Raw genomic sequence first — 17,330 nt, forward strand, 5'->3', positions numbered from 1 at the left:
TATGTCAAGCTATATTTCAATTACTGGGACAGTAAATGTGAAGTTAATGAGATTAAAATACAATAAGCCTCAGAAGTGAGTGTAAGCCCCTTTTAAAGGAAATCAGGATTGAAAGCAAATCTTCATCACCTTATGTGTCAGTCATAAATGTTCTGAGTCCATGAAAAAACATCTGAATGGATTTAGAGACTTTGAAGAATGTAGAGTTTATCATAGTGAAAAGAAAATGACTTGCTTGCATTTATTCGTTGCTCCAGAGTAATTTTTTAAGGCAAATAAATAAAATTTAAAAGTTAAAATTAAATGAAATTAACTAAATAAAATTTTAAAAAATGAAAGAATGCTTATGAAAAATCTGAATTTGTGAAAGGAAGCTTCAAATTTACTTTATTACAGTCTAGGGGTGAATTTTGCAGGGGTGGGCAAATTGTAGCCCCTGTGTCAAAACTGACCTGCCACAGGTTTTATAAATAAAGCTTTACTGGAACACAGCCATGTCCATTTGTTTTCGGATTGTCTGTGGCTGCTTTCCCGCCAACGTGGCAGGGTTCAGCAGTGGCAACAGAAATCTCATGGCTTGCAAAACCCAAAATAGTCACTGCTTGGCCTTTTTGGAAAGAAGTTTATAAATCCTGCCCTAGACTGTAAGCTTCTCCATTATACTGTATATTTCCGAGGGCAGGGACTCTGTGTTTAAGCTTAGTTTTTAATTCCTCTTAAAAAAGTATCTGTACTTTTGACATGATCAGTTAATAACAACTTGAAGAAATATGGCATAAAATAGATATCTATGCAAACAGTCATATTTTAAAGATTTTATAGCAGTAGTTACATGTGCTTAGGTCAATCCTATTTTTCTCAGCCCTTGGAGAAAGGTTGTGTTCTCTGCTTCTCTGCCTTCCCCGGGGATCTGCAGCCCGCCTCACCCCCCGGGAGGACATCAAGCTTACCACCTTCCAGCCCAGATCTCCTCCTAGGGTTTCCCTGGAGCCACTTAAGGAAGCAGAGTCCATCCAGCTGGTTGATGCGGAAGTCCTGCTCTCAAAACTCTTCCCGGTTGTCCCTTCCATCCCAGTGCTTCTGGCCTCTGCAGCTTCCAGCTGGCAATTTGCAGGCCTGGAGCAGATTTTAAGTAGCCGCCAAAAAGATGGCGGGGGGGGGGGGGGGGGGGGGGGACAGGAGAGGTAGGGGGGGGGGGGTGGGTGGCCGACTGCCAGGCTCCCCTAGCGCCCCTGAAGGCAGAAATGGAAGAGCCCTTGGCTGGGCCAAAATACAAATGCTGAAAAAAGGAAGGTGAAACCTTAGAATACAAATATTTCGTCTTACTCTTCTGTGGCTACAATCCTAGAGAAGTCCATTTGGCACTGCAGCATTCGCTTCAAGTTCATACCAAAACGTAGAAGAAACTAAAGAGAGGGACGAAGAACTCCTTCATGGCCATCTCCAAGTCCCTTAGGACCTCTGGGCTCCCCAGGTTGGAAACCTTTGCTTGAGACTCAAAGGGAGAGGCTGCTGCAGAGTTTGGGAGGGGGTGGGTGTGGTTCAGGGGTGCCTGGTTAGCTCAGTTAAGCATCTGATTTTTTATTTTGGCTTGGGTTTGATTTCAGGGTCTTGGGACTGAGCCCAATATTGGGCTCCAGGTGCAGCGGGGAATCTGATTAGGATTCTGTGTCTCCCTCTCCCTCTGTCCCCACCCCCACATGCTCTCCCTCTCCTCCTAAAAAAAAATAAATTGATTTTAAAATACTATATAATTATTATATTTCCAGAATTATTATTTTTTTTTTTTTGAGAGGGAGTGCACGCACGTGCGCACATGGGTGTGGGGGAGACAGGCAGAGGTAAAGAACCTCAAGTGACTCCACACCCAGGGCAGAGTCTAACCGGGGGTTCAATCCCACCCCAAGACCATGACCTGAGCCGAAATCAAGAGTCGGACACTTAACTGACTGAGCCACTCAGGCACCCCCAGAACTCAGAATTATAATACGTATGATAAAATCCAGAATTTTCATTTTCAGAATTGTGATATGATGGCTTGTGGAGTTTGATGTCCTAGATGGCCTTGTGAGAAAATTTCTGTCTCCTGTGAAAAATCATTATTGAAAAATTGTCCTTTCAGTAATTCACTATCCTTTACATAAAGGGCTACATCGATATGTTCCTCTGAAAGCCGATTGCTTGGAAGATTTGTCCCTCTCCATACATTGCAAACATTTCCTTTGTTAGATGACAGTTAGTAGTCCATACTATTTTGACTTCCTTTTTTGGCTGCCAGGAAGCTTAGAGCTAAATTTCTTGTGCAAACATAGAGGGATACCATGTGCTACGGGCTTCCCATACAGGGACCCGTGCTCTCCCGCTTTTCCTAAGTGAGGCCTCTTAGTTTACTCCTTCCTTCATGACTCTGTTGGTGGTCCTGTAACATCAGCTTCTTTAGGACACATTTTTCTGGGTGTGTTTCATGAAGTGGCTGAGGGATTTAAATAAATTTTCTTGTATAATCCTCAGACTAACCCAGTGAAGTTGGAAATATGTCCATTTTCCAGATGAAAAGACTGAGACTAAAAGAGATGAAGATCTGTGCTCAAACTCATAAAGCCAGAAAGCAGAGGCAGTTAGGTCTTGGAACCATTCATACCTAAAAATCAAGCTGGTCTGCCACCTCTCCTACCCCTGTTTCAGCCAAGTTCAACAGAGGTCAAAAAGAACTGGTCTGTAAGAATAAAGTCAATCTTCCTACTGAAAAGTCATCAAAGGGATGACTAGAGGACTCTTATCAACAGAACCGAAAATAACCCTTTCATAGGAGACAGACTGTTACATCAGATGAAACCCAAACAGTGAATCAACATTGAAAAAAAAAAAAAAAGTCTCATCCTGTCCCTAATTAAATATAGGCAACTTAAAAACATCTTGCACCTCTGAAAAGTTGTAAACTGTATTGGGGTTGGATCTCTGGAGAAATGAATTCCCTTTGTTTCTTCTGGTTGCCATGATGTTTGTTTAATTTTCCTGGAGGACAGAACCATAAAAATCAGCATAGCATGATGGATGGGTCCCATTTCTAGAAACTTAAAACCGAGAAAATATTTCAAAAGATGAGAACTATGTGTTTATAGAGTTGTCACAGCAGCACTGTCAGGAGTAAAAAACAAAAAGGAGGATAACTGGCCTTCATAGAAGATACGAGGCTTAAGTGATTTTGAACCAGCAGCAATGCTATTTACGTAATAGAAGATCATTCAGATACACAGATGTACAGAAAACAGAGTGTCGGGTGTGACTATGGGACAATCAATCCAAAAGTAAGTTCATATATAGTAAGGGTGAATGCTAAGCTAACATCTTATCCCTGCAATCACCTCAAAAGCTGGGGAGGGGTGTTTTTTTGCTCAAGGGGTAGACTGTGGTGGGGTTTCCTAGAGACCTGGTCTCCCAGCCGAAAGAGGGAGTGTCAGGCCACATTCTTCATCGAAATCAAAGCACTCATTTAAAGGTGAGGAAGCAGAAAGATACAAGGAGGAGAAGTATGGTGTTAAAAAAACACAGAGCAGGAAAGCTGATGAGAAGGCAATCCCTGAGTGGTGGTTTCTTGGCCCAGCACAGGTCTCCCAAGCAACATACCAAATTATATACTCTGAGTCCACAATAATGAGTGGTCACTGCAAAAATACTCGTTTAACTCAGAAGTGTGTAACATGTTAGAAAGCTGAGCAACCCTCCACCCACTTCTGAAATGACACCAGCTCTCAGTGGGGGATGCTGGTAACTGTTGGGGCTAAGACCCCACAGAATTTCCCACGTATTCAGTAACAGTGTAATGGCACAATACCGCCCCTACTGTTCAGCAACTTGCTTTAGTACTTGAGAAGAAGTTTTTGACATCTTTCTGTTTGATTTTGATCAAATGAATATTTTAATTACAATGAAACTGTTTTTCTTTTTTGTTCCAAGTCCTTTGGTAACACTGATGCTTTAAGACAGGGACCATGATGCTTTGTGTCAAGTATCCTGGCTCAGAAATCATTCTGACATTGAGATGACCTTGTCTGGGTCAGAGATTGCTGTGCTCGAGACACAAGGGGGTCATGGCATCTATCTGGGGATTTTAGAGAGTCTATCCAAAAAGCAGAGTTGGCTAAATATATTGAAATTTGGACAATATTTGCACTTGGAAAAAAGGCAAGGCAGGATCATTTAATTAATTTATAACCAAAAATATGCATCCTCTGCATTCTGTTTGGCAACTTGCTTTTACACTTAGCAATTTATTTTCAGCACCATTCCTTGCATCCGAGTTGAAGTAAAACTATTTTAATTACCAGTAGGAGCTGATCTGAGAGTAGAGGCAGGTAGTAACAAGGAACGGGCTAGACCTCAGGCTCATGCTATTTAATACTAGAATCTCTTCCGTCTCACTTATTCAAAAGTAGAGCCATGTGAATAATTGTTCTACAACATTCTTTATGCTATTTAAAACTAACTTGTTCTTTGAAGGTTTTAACAGGCGATTATGGGGGAAGGGCAGCCAAAGAATTAAGGACTGTTTTCCTAAGACTGAGGTCCCTCTGCTTTCATACCCTGCCCTATGTCTGTAGAAACAGGTGGACACTGTCTAGAAAAAGCCCTTGTATGTGAGTCAAGCAAACACCCTTTATCATTGACTTGATGTATTTCCTGAATAGAAAATGTAGGTGAATAGACAAGTATTTGGGGGCCTATGGGATGGCAGTGGGGGAGGGGGACAGAAATCACAGTGTTCAAAAGGGAGAAGGGAGTTGGGAATGGGAACAATTTAGGTGGAGTATGAGGTTTTTTGTTTTTTTTTTTTGAGATTTTTTTTTTTTTTTTTAATCTGCCTTTTATCTTGGGCAAAAATATTCCTGACAGAGGGCCAAAGCCAGCTTGCTCCTTCCAGTCTGAGTCCGATGCTTTGTAGTAAATACATGTTTGCTTGGGTTTCCGAGCTAACGTTTTACAGGACTGGAAGGGGAGGCTGAAAGTGGGAAGCCAGGTGAAGTCGTGTTCTTCCAGTTCCTCAGCGTGTAGGGACAGAGACTGGAATTCAAAATCCCCGAGGTTAATTTTCAGCACTGCTCTCGAAGCGACTGCTCTGATTTGTGTTCTAGTCAAGGAAGGTCATCAGGCAAGGGCTCAGGGTGCATGGTGGGCCCCTGCTAAGAGGAAAATCTCTGTTCAGTTTCGTTGTCTACACCCCACTGCCGGCTAGACACCCTGACCCACAGTAAGGGGTGGGCCCCCGTGCGGTATGTGCTCTTAAAACAAATCAAGTCTTTTCCAACTTCATGCTCTTTTAAACCAGGGTTTTTCAACCTTGTCATTATGGGCATTTTAGACCGGGTAATTGCGGATTCTGGGGCTGTTCTGGGTGTACCGTAGGATGCTTAGCAGCAATGCTGATTTTTACCCATTAGATGCCAGGAGCACTTAGCCCTTTGTACCTTCTTCTCCCAAATGCCTCTAGATTTGCCAGCTGTACTCTGGGGAGCAAAAGGGCATCTGCTGGAGAACCACTGATGGACACAAAGGAAGGCCTTTCACTTGGGTATGTGAATGGTGAGGTTGTGATCATGGGAGGGTGGGGAGGGTAGCACGGGAGAAAGATGAAATACATTTACAGATTCCAATATTTTCCTTTGATTAAAAATCATAAATATATTTCAGGGGAACAAAAGCTGTACAGTTTCGTATGTCACATTGGCTGTCTGGCTCTTATAAAGCTTGCAATTTGTAGGTCAGGTCTTTGAGCATTTACAGAGATTCTGTTACCCACCCAGTCCTTGGGCACAGAGCTGAACCGATCAAATCCTCTGTGTGGGTCTCGGAGGGCTTGGGTGACCACAGTGGCCTTGAACAGGAGCTAGCCAGAAAGACGTCAAGCAAATGTAGCAGGGGTAACACAAGTGACAGTATGTCACCATGCTTCTGTTTCACTCATGTTGGTTCCTATCTTTTATTTGGGGTCTTAATCCTTTTTACTATTTAGGAGAAGAGGAAGGGGAAGTGAGGAAGATGCCAGGCCTGGGTGGCTGATGTGAGAGGTCCAGCGACAGGAGCCGTGGGCGAGGTCTGGAGGTGAGATGAGGTCTACCTCCTACTCTCTTGCACACTGGATAACAATTTGGAAAGCTGAAGACACACTGAAATTCTTGGAAACTGACTAGTAATTTAGGTGACAATGTATCCATTATATTGCAAGCAATTCTTAGGCAAATCTTTCAGGAAAAATCAGTAGTCACTGGATACCTCCTCTTTCGGATGAGTAGTTTCATAATGTACCTTATCTTTCACCGAAGCAAATCATTCAGGCAATTGAAAATGACAACAGAATTCATTTTACAACTCAGAAAGTACAGGTTTGTTTATTAAAAATATATTCATTCCATTGGGAGAGTAAAGCCGTTTTTATTTTCATCAGTGTCATGTCAAACAGGTAATTAAATTTGTCATAAATTGCACCTTGAACGTATCCATCCAAGTCGTTAGTTTAGGATCTAAGCAGCTAGTGATGTCCACAATGGTTAATGTTAACTTCTTTTAAACTCCAGAGCTTCAAATGCTTATTTATGAATTCCCTAAATGTGTGTTTATAAAATTTTTCAAGGGCATGCACCTTAATAATGTAAGACGTTAGAAAAATGACCAAAAATCAGACTAAAAACATCACCATATTGGATTTTATGTAGTAATGGATTGAGATGGAACATTTCGGTCACCATGTGATACATGTGTACAAATTCTGGGGTTAATAGCACTATCAACCAATTACATCATTGTTTCATTAAAGAAGAATTCCTTAAAAAAATCCTTTAAAAGGACAACTAGATCTGATGGGAGATAAAATTGACAAGACACAGTCTCACTGGTGTAAGCTTCTGCCTCCCATTTCTATAGTAACCTGTGATCTGTTTTCCGATCACACCTTTGAAAGGCTTGTTTTCTCCATCAGGAACATCTGACCAGAAGCACTGAAGGTAACAAATATTTCTTTCTATATTGTCTTTTTTTTTTTTTGAAAAATTGGACTAAGGGAAAATAGAAGATAACATTCAGAGGCCACTCACACAAACACAACAGGAACTTACATTTACTAATTTGTGGATACTGTCATTACCTGAAAGATCACAGAGCTAAAAACTGAATATTAATCAAATGACCATTCAGATATCCTAACAAATACATTCAGTATATGTATTGAGCTTTAATAAAATCGCAACTGCTCATTTGATTTGGTAAAGTAAGAACTTAGAGGCCTGCTCGGGATGACCTAAAATTTTACAGCCCAGCTGTTTTCAACCTGCAGTAATTTTTTGCCTCCCAGGGGATATGTGGCAATATCTGGAGACATTTTTGGCTGTCCCAGCTTGTGTCATATTAGTGGTGGTGGTGGTGATGGTAGTGTGTCTATGTGTGTGTGTGTGTGTGTGTGTGTGTGTGTGTGTGTGTGTGCATGTGCGCCCGTGCACGCACGTATACTCACTACTGGTAACTAGTGGTTAGAGGCCAGCAGGGAGGCAAGCATCCAATAGAGCCACAACAGTCTCCCCTCCTCCCCTCTCCCATCCAAAATAAAAAATTACTGGCCCCAAACAGGAGGTTGAGAAAACCGACACATAGCCTCACAGATGCTGTTCTAGAATGAGAGACATATATTAAACTTATGAAATTATTGAGCGTAAATGTTCAAATATATAAAATGCTTTGGAGGCAACCCTAGTTGAAATTTTCTTCCCTGCTCTTGTACTACATTTACTTCTTTGCTATTTCATTTAAGTGGCCAAAAAAAAAAAAAAAAAGAAAGGAAAGGAAAAAATTTGGGGGAAAAAACCTATAGAGAAACAAAATCACCATTTTTTAAAATCCACTTTTGGTTAAGAAGTGAACATTTCCAGCTTGCACGTGTTTAATTTGCTGTGGTCATATATGAACTGTAAATATCCATTCAGTCCCGTAATCAAGTGTTTCCCCTGCATAACTTCTAGCAAAGTTGAAGTATTGGGTTCACACTGGCACTCTGCTTAATTTAAAATTTAGTAAAGTTCTGTTAAGTTTTTTCCCGTTAATTGAAAATGGACTTACCTTTCCTAAGTGGAATGCGGACGCACTTGCCTTTGGCAAGTGCCAAATTCGCCTTTTAAATATGGTGGCATTTTGTCTTCTTGATTCTGGAGGACAACCTTACCCCCAAATCCACGCACAGGTCAGGGGCGCGACCCATCTTGAAGGAGGACTTGCAACTCCACCGCTTTCTTTGCTGGGGTGCTGGCAAACAGGAAAGCAATCCAAGCACAGCCAGAGGGCGCCAAAATGCCGCAAATAAAAGTTCCAAAGGTTCAGATGGTTGCGGGAAGGTAAAATTGGCTTTTGTCTAATGAAACAGCTGCGGTTGTAAGCGTTGTCATGTTATTTTTCGCATTTGCTTCTGCCAACAGATAAGCTAGGGGGGCATACGACGCCACCCTGACGGTTATTTTATGTCCCGGTGTTAAAGTGGCAGTGCCTGAAGCCACCCGGCACGTCGTAGTTGGTTGGCCACGGCTTTAACCTGAGCGCTTCTAGGCGGCCCTGGAAAGGTTGCCTCCACTAACCCAGTCTTCCCGGGGATTGGTTGCCCCTTTTAAAAGCACAGACATAGAACACCGACGGTTCCTTTCCTCGGGCTCTTGTCCTTTCTCCTTCCTCGCCAAGTCCCGAGAGCATTCTTGCAGGGGGGACGCCGCCCGCCCCACTAGGGTGGACCTCGGCGGTCGCGCTAGTCCCCAGCCGCAGACCTCCAGCCTCAGCCCAGCGTGCGAAGGAGCCGCCTGCCCCGCTCGTCTGGTCCGCCGGGGCGCCGCCCGGACTTGCCTGCCATTAACCGCCACCCTCAACCCCGAGGACGTCTGCCTTGACGGGCTGAGGGGAGCCACCAGGTCACCCTCACCCTCACCGCCCGTCCAGGTATCGCAATCTCAGGCGGACGTCGCGCGCGAGCGGGATTGGGGTGCTGCGAAGGGTAGCAGGTGGCAGGGGGCGTCATTCATCACCTCGAGGCAGCCCCTTAAGACTGAGCGAGACGGAGCACTTCCTATCAAACCATTCCAAAGGGGGGGTTGAGAGGGAGAGAAAGAGAAGAGACAAGTGTCCACAGACAGCCCTGGCGCGGCGGGGGAGGGGAAACGGCGCAGGGCTGGTCGGGGGGGGGCGCGGGAAAGGACAGGACAGGACGGGAGGGAGGGGAGGGAAGTGGGGAGGGAGTGGGAAGCCCTTCTGGAGGACAGAAGAACCGGCAGGAGAGACGGGGGACGGAGGGGAGGGGAAGGGGAAAGGGGGACCACCGGGACGCAAGGAAGGGAGCGGGGTGGAGGGGAGTTGAAGGGAGGAGGGCGGGGCCCGGGATGGAGGGGAGAGGAGGGGAGAGGAGGGGAGGGGAGGGAGGCGGGCGGGGTATGCGGGAGGAGGGAGGCTGGGCGGGCGGACGCGCCGGGGGAGGGCGCTGGGCAGGAAGGGGAGGGGGAGCGCGAGCGCGAGAAATGCAGAGGCTGCAGCGGCGGCGGCGGCGGCAGTAGCGGCAGCGGCGACGGCGGCGGCGGCAGCGCTCCAACTCGCTCCTCGCTCCGGGCTCCGCCGTCGAGCCGGGGAGAGAGCCTCCGCCCGCGGCCAGGCACCGGCCGGACGACGCCTGCGACCCGGGCCCCTCGGCGGCACCGCGCTCACCCAGGGGCGGCACAGGCACCCAGAGCCGGTAAGGAGGCGCGCCCCGGCTGCCCCGCCGCCTCCGCGGACCCGGGGCGCCGGGAGCCCGGGGGATCCGTGCGCCCCCGCCCCACCTCGAGGCCCTTTGTTCTCTCCGCGCCGCGGCCGGGGGCGTGGGGCGCTGCGGGCCCGATTAGACGGCGCCCAATGTGGGGACCCTCCGCGAGGTTCCTGCCGCACCTCGGGGATTCGGGGGGATGGGGGCCCACCGAGGTGGGTGGTTTCAGCCTTTCGCAGGGTGGGAAGGGTGTGGGGGTGGCGAGTCTGCTAAACGGAGTTGGGGGGTGGCTAGCGGGAGGGAAGCTGCTAGTTAAGGAGGAAATTGTCGAATGCGAAACCCTTTAAACGCACTGAGTCCCGAAGAGACGGTTTTGTGCGGCCGAAGGGAGCGTATCTGTCATCGGAACCATTCACAGCCCGGAAGAAAGCGCTTCGGTTCGCGGGGCGCAGCTGCCGAAGATGGAGGGTGGGGGTGGGGTGGGGCGGGAGTAAGGGGGAGAGAGAATACGGGGATCTGGTGTGATCCGGAGGAGGGAGGTGCCTTTTTGGTTTCACAAATGGGGTTCCTTGACCCGGGGGACTCCTGCATCTCGGCCTGCGGTGGCCACGGAACGCGAGGTACCCACGACGACGTGCCTCCCGAAGCCCATCTGAGCGGAGCAGAGCCGCAGCCTGGGACTTCCCACTAACCTGTGGGCTGTGTCTGAGGTTTCTGGAGGTTTGGGTTCAGAGATGCGCTGCGCGTCTCCCCCCTCGCGGCCCCGGCGGGGAGGGTGTGAGCTTGAACCTGACAGCGCGTCGGCCCCCACGGCCCAGCCCCGCTGCGAGCGAAGGTTTGGGGTTTAGCAGGTTTTGCCGAAAGCGCTAACGCTGAAACCCGACGCCCGGTGCCTGCTTCCCGCCCCACGCCCTCCCTCCGGCCTCCCGCCCCCGAAAAAGAAAAATTGCGAATCCCTGGATCCGTTCGCACACGCCACGCGCGGCTACTAACCGCATTCTTTTCATGAATATTCATCGAACGCTCGGCCAGGTCCTTATCTGCTTCCCCAGAGACATTTCCGCCTTGAAACGAGCTCCGTGGACAGCCTGTGCCTGTGTAATTTTCACCCTGCCGAGATCAGCCCCGCGCTCGCGGGTGCATTTTTCTAGGACCTTGAACGGGGTTGACACACCTCGGTCTCCCGCGAGGCCGCGAGCACATGTACGGGGGGGTTAAAACCGAACAGGTAGCGTCGAGGGGGTCGTTTTGCTGTAGGGGTGTGGATCCACCTCCCCGGGATTACAGCCAGGGATAACAGATCTCAGTACTGCGGGCAAAATGAATGAATCGGGACTGTAATTACCTATTCCTTTGTCTTGGCCTCGCGCATGCGCCGGAGAGCAGGGTGTGGAGGGCCCCCCGGCAGCCCCATCTGATCTCTCCATCACCCACCCACCCACTCCCTTCTGAAGCAGAGGAACAAAGGCGTTTGCCCTAAATGTTGCGTGAAATCCTTGGACACAAATGACAGTTTTTTCCCCCTCTGTGTGTGTGTCTTCTTTTCCAGGTCACCTTTCGTCTTTTGCTTTCTTAGTGATTTCAGTTGACGAAAAATAAGATGATCCTTGGTGATGAGAGCACACTGTGGCTTAAATACTTTTGTGACCGAACACTGTTAATTTCCCTTTCTGGTACTGTTCATTGTCCTTTTTTTTTCTGTAGCTTACTGCACTGCAGTGATGGTGGCCCTCGATTTGCATCAATTAACCATTTGACAGATTTTTGCTGCTGGTCTTTTGATCAAGGGACATTGGTTTCAAAACTGACAGTGGCTGTCTGCCCCTAGTGTCACTGCTTGGGAGAAATTAAGACATTTTGGCGTTTATAGGAACAAGATGGCCTACAAAACCCAGAACAGAGAAAATGGTTACCTTGTTAGAATCCTAACCCTGTTTTTCCTCTTGGTTCCTGCCTCATTGTTTCACTAGGGATCCCAAAAGGCCAGCCCCATGGAGGTGAAAATCATTGGTAGGGGAGGAAGGAGGAAGAAGGCAACCAGGGCTGATGGGGTGAAGATGGTTGATGGAATTCATAATGCTTCCCTTTCTTTTTTCCTTTCTTACCTTTTTTTTTTTTTTTTTTTTTTTTGGTACCATCTAACAGAAGCCATGATACATATACCTTTGATAGTCAATTTTCTTAAAAAATGGTGTATTATCCAGATTATGGCCATTTAGATTTCTTTTTTTTGGTTTTGGGGGCTACTTTAGTCTACTATCCAGAAGGTGACTTATGGATATAAAATGGCTAAATACCGTATTTTTGCAATGGCCCGTTAAGAATTTTATGTTTAAGTATTCTCCATACATCCTGGTGGGATGACATGGAGCAGGCAGATGGAAGTCATCTCTTTTGTTCTTTTTAATAAGGGGATATTGATATTGATCACATTTAATATATCAGAGTATCAGAGCCTATATTTGGTAAGATAGCTGGTGGTACCCTCTCTGTTCTTAGTATTGGGCGGTTTATTACAGTTCAGGGGGCTATCTGCAGTTTTTTTCTTTTTTTTTCCCTTTAGATTATGTTTTTGAGGGAGAAGTGAGTTGGAATATATATGGACTTGGATAGCAAATATATGCTAATATGTTCCAAATTCAGTGAGTCTTAGGTTTTTAAGCACGTTGATTTTTAAACTGAATTTGAAAAAAAATCAGTTACCTTATTCTTTTATCTCGTTAGTTTTTTGGCAGTCCTTAGCAGGTAGAGAAAGGGAGCTAATGGGCCTTTTGACAAAATGTGCCAACAAGAAGCATATGGACAGTGGCATTTTTGTCTTTAACTGGTGCTCATGCTTTCATTATGGCGAACGGAAGAGAATCTTCTCTCCTGCTGGACCACCCTAATTTGAATGTCCGATGGAAGAGCTCTAAGAACTGTGGCTCTCTGTTGTTGGAGGCATCTTTACAATTTCACTGGATTTACCAGAACACATCATATTCTAGTCTAAGATGTGATGTCGTCTGTCTCTTTAGTTTTGTGTGTGGTGGTTTTTTTTTTTTTAAACAAATATTCATATTAAGAACAATTTAAAAACCATTTTTATTCCATGGTCAAATAAGCAAAGTGTTGGAAACTTGGATTTGGATGAGAGTTGGTCACTGTGAAATGCTGTAAAAATGGATGTCTGCGTGTTACACACAGTAGTTTTGTAAAAACTTACAAAATCCAAACATTTTTTAAGGTGCCACATAAATGCACATGGGTGTATGAGTTATATACATGCTCATATATACACATGATGTATACATACATATGTGGTAAAATAAAATCTTACTAATGATAAGCTAAACTAGTTGGTGTAGAATTTTATGATTTTTGGTATTTTATAGTGCTTCATACTGGTCTTTGGAAAATAATAAATTTTTGGTCTCTCTAAACACGTATGTGAATGGGGGAGCCTAGGTAGCGAGTGTCCTAAGAAGCTCATTTCCAGTTTCTAGCAGTGTAAAACATATGGGTTGCCTCGAACATCTTAAATTAAGGTGTTCATTTACAGGCTTAAAAACTCAGGTGAAACGCCACTGAACTTGAAAAGCTGTAATAAACAATGCTTACAAAATAAAGGACTTATGAAATTGTTCTGTCTTATTTTTCTGACCTCTTTTAAAATTTTGTTTGGAAAAAAAAAATCTGGAAAAGGCCTGCCAACTGTCGTGTTAGAAGCCATTGCTTTTGGTGTCTGATTCTGTTGAAAGAAATACTCTGATTTGTTTAGGCCTGTAGTTTACATGGAATTATACTTACTCATTTTACACCTTCTTTATCAAAGGTTGACATCTCAGTGACCATTTTAGCTGGTGGACTGGAAGCCAGGTGGTGGCTGAGGGAAAATGGAGGATGTAGGCAAGCTGTTCTCTGGGAAGTGGGTGCCACAGCATCCTTCCATCAAGTTTTCTCAGCCCACCCAGTCCTTTCCATTTATTCTAGTGTCTTAAGACTTCAGATAACCCAACGCAACATGAACCTTACTCTTTGGCTTAATTATGGTAGATAAATAATCAGGAAACAGCTTTGAGTTGTGACGATCCCAGAATTTTTTTAATTTTTTTCCAAAGAGAAAGTACTCCGTGTGTTTTGAGAAGGTGCATCTGGATTGGTTCCCTAAGGCACAGTGGAAAAGAGCTGGGTTTGAAAGCTCTTAAAGACTGTGACTAAAACCACTGTGGGCAAATGACTTCAAGCCTCTCTGAATTTCACTTACTTTGGTTGTACGGTTGGGGTAATAATTCTTATTTTCTCACAGTAATAAGGACCACACACAGGGCTAAAATGTGCCTAAACACAATGGCTAGCTCTCAAAGGCTTCTTGACTACTTACTCTGCATTTTCAACGGTTGTGTGATTGCCATCACTAACTCTTTTCTGTATCTTGAGCTGTATGTAGTTTTGTCCCATGCTGATTAGTCAGGACCTGTGGGTTTCAGTGTATTCAGTTGGAAATCAGATATTTCAGTTTCAGAGATGCTCAAATATCATAATTACTAGCTACCGTTCTCATACATGTACATATTTGAAATTTAATGAGACACTGTATGGGAATTTGCCCAAAAGTGGATTGAATGAAACCAGGGTAGCCACCCTCCTTGAATTTCCCATGGCTGCTTACGTAACTGGAGTGATGGCATTTACATTCTTTTGGGAAAATATGGGGTAGTCCTAGAGCCACAGATGCTCCCAGCCTGCCAAAGGAAGGTTTCTGTTGAATGCCGTTCCCTCCATCACTATTAAGACAGACATCTAGGTAAGTGTCCAGTGAACCACATGGAAGGTAGAAGATGACCATGTGGAATCCAGTTCTTACCAGGATATAGTTAAATTGCAGTTTTGAAAAGGCACAAGCCTTAGCAACAGTGATTAAACCGCTTTCTCTTGTCCCCGCTGGAAGTCAAAAATCGGCTGACACGGATGCAGAGAGAGTCCTGTGGTGGATTTTCCTTCTTCCGCAACCTGAGGATTTACATAACCTAAAGAATCGGGCTTTCCAAAGGCAGTCGATTTTTTTGAACAAAAACAGGAAAGCAGAGAGTTTTTTGACTAGCTAAGGCTGTTGGTGAGAGGGGGTTACCACGGAGCAGGTTTCAGAGTCTGGGAATAAATTCCTGAAAGCTTTGGAGATTTAGAAATAGAAACCATCTGCCGGCACACCAGGGGCCCAGGGCATAAGAAAACATTTCAAGATAATATAGAAAAGCGGCATTTAGTGGGGAAGGCAAAGCATTTGCACTGTATTTCCTCCTTATCACTTAGACATTTTATGAACTTTTTTCGAATTACTTTTTCTTCATATTTTCGAAGGGACTGGGTTTCACTGGTTTGTTGCTTAAACTTCTCTTCGAAATCTATTTCAGCCATTGCTTGTACATGGTGTGGGGAGTATGATATTTGGAAAAGCATGATTTGGAGGGTTGGGTGTGGTAGAGTTGGACTTCACTGGGTTGTTTACTAGCTGTGAGGCCTTGGGTAAATTGCTTAACTTCTCTGTGCCTCAACCCTCAAAAATCTGTAAAATGGGGGTTACTATATCGGGTTTTTGTAGGGATCAGGTTTACTGTTTTGATAAGGTTGAGATCTGGGCAACACTGGATGACCTGGGCAGTAGACATAATGCATTCAGATTCCTTGAAGTAGGAAGTTTGTTGGGTCCTGAACAAGATGTACTTGTTTGCATTTGAAAGGAGTGTTTTAGTCATTAGTACAAAGATCGACATAAACCAATCTTGATATTTAAAATTCGGAGGACACGTGGTTTACCCTTGGCCATATCCCTACCACCCCATGCCAAGAGTAAAATGTGTGTTACTCAGGAAGGTATAGGTATTGTCACCTACCTGGTCACAAAATTTTTGGAATTACCGTCATGGAGACCTGTCATCCTGGCTTCTTAAAAAAGCAAAAAGGAAGTTGGGTTTGGTGGATCCTGGAATCACTTTGACCCTTTCAGCCATTTAATTCAGGGATCTCTGCCCAAGTGGTTTGTATTTGTGCTCCTGGACACTGAGTTTTGCTGTTAGGTGAAGGTAAAGTCATTTTCATTTTGGTTAAATAATTTTCTTTCTTTCTTTCTTTCTTTCTTTCTTTCTTTCTTTCTTTCTTTCTTTCTTTCTTTCTTCCTTTCTTTCTTTCTTTCTTTCTTTTTTTTTTTTAAGATTTTGAGAGGGAGAATGAGTAGTGGGGGGCAGAGGGAGAGGGAGAAGCAGGCTTCCTTCTGAGCAGACAATCCAATGTGGGGCTTAATCCCAGGACCCTGGATCATGATCTGAGCCAAAGGCAGGAACTTTAACCTACTGAGCCACCCAGGTGTCCTAGTTAAATCATTTTCTAAATAGTTTTTTTAAAAACAGCTTTTTGAATCTTAGGGATTTAGGAGGGAAATTATATTTTCTCATCTGTCAGGTGTTCACTGTTGGAAAGGTTTTAGATACGGATGTTGTATCTTTTAAAGTTTTCCTCAGTGAAAGCTTGTTTTTTTTTGCTGTTGTTAATCTGGAGAAGTTGAAGGATGAGGTAGGACATTTGTTCGTATTTCCTGTATATCATATTCTCTAATTGAATTTGATCCCCTGAAACAAACCGTAAAATGAATTTTACCCAGGAGTAAATAAAAAATGGAGGGCTCCATAATGTAGGTAAGACTGTAAAGCGAATAAAAGTGCTAGAATTCAAATCCATGTCTGAGGGTCCTCCTCTTCTCTCCAGTGCTACACTGTACTTTCCATAAGCCTTGGACATTTTATCTTATGTCAGATGGACATGGGATAAAGTGGGTGACCTTCTAACATCTTAGCATTTTCAGTATGGATTTAGAGAGAGTTGTCCTAAGTTCTTCAGTGAAAAATTAGTTATCTAGGAGAGACACAATGCAGAATAAATATTTAGTCACTAAATACATGAAGTGACCTGTAGATTAGAAATGCTTCTTGTCATAGTGAACATGAGCTAATATCCTTAAGTCATCCTTTTCTTGGATGGTGATGATGATGATGGTCATGGTGGTGGTGGTGATGATGACGATGGTGGCGGCGGCTGCTCCTAATAAGGACTCGTAGATGGATGTGGCTTTGGTTGGCCCCTTCACTTTCCTTATTACCCTTCACTGGGTGAAATAAGTGCTCGAATGCCTTCCCTGTAATTCTGCCCTTGAGATACTAATCAAGATACTACTTGACCCCCTTCCTGCTAGGTACCTAGCGTTGCCTGATGAGAGAAACAAACTGAATCCCAACTTTGTGAACCCATTTCATTCTGCCTCTGCTGGATTCATTTAGGGGAATTTGGTGGCTGCTTTTAAATACTACTACCCTAGCTACAGCCTCAGCCTTTTGTAAATACTTGTGTCATCCTAACAGAATGTTTGAAAGCTCATGACCCAGACACTTATTTTGGAGCTCAAAAGGATCTTAGAAAAGTCGGTGGCTTACTCAAAGTCTCATGAGCTGGTTAGTGGCCGGTGGAAAACCAGGTTATTTCCCAACAAAGCCTTCCTCCAGCTGCCCCTCCCTTCTGTGGAATTGAGTCAAACTCTTACTCA

The 17,330-nt window shown here is 44.8% G+C and overlaps 1 protein-coding gene across 1 annotated transcript in view; it reads left to right on the forward strand.

Moving 5' to 3' along the window:
- Positions 1 to 9,556: 9,556 nt before the first annotated feature.
- Positions 9,557 to 17,330, forward strand: part of LOC111153441 (brain abundant membrane attached signal protein 1) — a 61,636-nt gene continuing 53,862 nt past the window's right edge. Inside the window, exon 1 of the mRNA XM_022512460.1 lies at positions 9,557 to 9,748. The gene's annotated coding sequence lies outside the window, so the exon portion shown is untranslated. The remainder of the gene's footprint in view (positions 9,749 to 17,330) is intronic.

Source organism: Enhydra lutris, unplaced genomic scaffold, assembly GCF_002288905.1.
Source record: "Enhydra lutris kenyoni isolate GAN:26980312 unplaced genomic scaffold, ASM228890v2 scaffoldscaffold32, whole genome shotgun sequence".
NCBI classification, from domain to species: Eukaryota; Metazoa; Chordata; class Mammalia; order Carnivora; family Mustelidae; genus Enhydra; species Enhydra lutris.